The sequence below is a fragment of the Rhinopithecus bieti genome, unplaced genomic scaffold, assembly GCF_001698545.2.
Source record: "Rhinopithecus bieti isolate Rb0 unplaced genomic scaffold, ASM169854v2 scaffold_46621, whole genome shotgun sequence".
Lineage (NCBI taxonomy): Eukaryota > Metazoa > Chordata > Mammalia > Primates > Cercopithecidae > Rhinopithecus > Rhinopithecus bieti.
In genome coordinates, this window is record NW_016860628.1 from 1 (window position 1) to 2014 (window position 2014).

The 2014-nt window shown below is 45.7% G+C and overlaps 1 pseudogene; it reads left to right on the forward strand.

The window, feature by feature from the left end:
- The first annotated feature begins 1104 nt into the window (after positions 1-1104).
- Positions 1105-1887, forward strand: LOC108525396 (high mobility group protein B1 pseudogene; annotated as a pseudogene).
- The last annotated feature ends 127 nt before the right edge of the window (positions 1888-2014 follow it).

Sequence of the window (2014 nt, forward strand, 5' to 3'; positions counted from 1 at the left end):
GCCGCCACATAGCCCGGCTAGTTTTTTGTAGTTTTTAGTAGAGACGAGGTTCCACCGTGTTAGCCAGGATGGTCTCGATCTCCTGACCTCGTGATCCGCCCGTCTCGGCCTCCCAAAGTGCTGGGATTACAGGCTTGAGCCACCGCGCCCGGCCAAACACTATATAGTTCTAAGAAAATAACAGTGTTGATGTGGTGAGATGTGATAGATCTAAGTACAGAAGAGGAAGGAGCTGAAGACTCACTTTCTCGGCTCCTTTTCCTGCCCAGCGGGTGAAGGCTGGGCAAGGGGGAGGGGAGGAAGCCAGGTCATGAGATGGTGTGGCTGTGGAATCTGTGGAGACCACGTGTGTTTCCTCAGGAGGTTCCCTGTTCACAGATACAGGTATGATTCTGGAGGGACTACAAGTTGAGGTCTCAGGCTGACCACCTAGCTCTCCATGGAACTATTTTTTGAACCAAGAGTTTCAGAGCTATGAAGTTTATCATGCCAGAGATGAAATCGGAACACACAAAAATTTGGCATTCTGAAGACATTTTGATGGTTTATGAGAATCATGGGATAGAATAGCAGAAGGAAATAAAAGTTTGAGGTTGAGGAGTAAAGATTGAATATGGGACAGTAGGAATACTAGTGTTAACAGATAGTATCCATTGTAACCTAGCTAAGAGAGACAGCAGGCTCCCAAGAATTTGCACTGGCCGGGTGCGGTGGCTCACGCCTGTTATTCCAACACTTTGGAAGGCCAAAGCTGGAGGACTGGTTGAGCCTAGGAGTTCAAGAATAGCCTGGGTAACATAGTAAGACCCTGTCTCTACAGAAAAATACAAAAATTAGCTGGGCATGGTGGCGCATACTAGTAGTACCAGTTACTTGGAATAACAGTACCTGTTATTCCAGCACATTGGAAGGCTAAAGCTGGAGGATTGGTTGAGCCTAGGAGTTTGAGACTAGCCTGAGTAACATAAGACCCTGTCTCTACAAAACATACAAAACTTAGTTGGGCATGGTGGCACACACCAGTAGTACTAGTTACTTGGGAGGCTGAGGAGGGAGGATTGCTTGAGCCCAGGAGGTTGAGACTGCAGTGAGGTGTGATTGCACCACTGCACTCCAGCCTCCAGTGACAGAGCAAGACCGTGTCTCAAAAAAAATAATAAATAGGCTCTAACAGCCATTGCAGTACATTGAGCTCCATAGAGACAGCGCTGGGGCAAGTGAGAACCGGATGGGCACTGGGCGACTCTGTGCCTCACTAAGGAAAAATAACTAAAGTTGGGCAAAGAGATCCTAAGAAGCCGAGAGGCAAAATGTCATCATATGCATTTTTTGTGCAAACTTGTCGGGAGGAGCATAAGAAGCACCACCTAGATGCTTCAGTCAACTTCTCGGAGTTTTCTAAGAAGTGCTCAGAGAGGTGGAAGACCATGTCTGCTAAAGAGAAAGGAAAATTTGAAGATATGGCAAAGGCGAACAAGGCCCATTATGAAAGAGAAATGAAAACCTATATCACTCCCAAAGGGGAGACAAAAAAGAAGTTCAAGGATCCCAATGTGCCCAAGAGGCGTTCTTTGGCCTCTTCCTGTTCTGCTCTGAGTGTGGCCCAAAAATCAAAGGAGAACATCCTGGCCTGTCCATTGGTGATGTTGCGAAGAAACTGGGAGAGATGTGGAATAGCACTGCTGCAGATGACAAGCAGCCTTAAGAAAAGAAGGCTGCGAAGCTGAAGGAAAATATGAAAAGGATATTGCTGCATATCGAGCTAAAGGAAAGCCTGATACAGCAAAAAAGGGAGTTGTCAAGGCCGAAAAAAGCAAGAAAAAGAAGGAAGAGGAGGAAGAGGATGAGGAGGAGGAAGATGAAGTTGAAGAAGATGATGATGAATAAGTTGGTTCTAGCGCAGTTTTTTTTTCTTGTCTATAAAGCATTTAACCCCCCCGTACACAACTCACTCCTTTTAAAGAAAAAAATTGAAATGTAAGGCTGTGTAAGATTTGTTTTAAACTGTACAGTG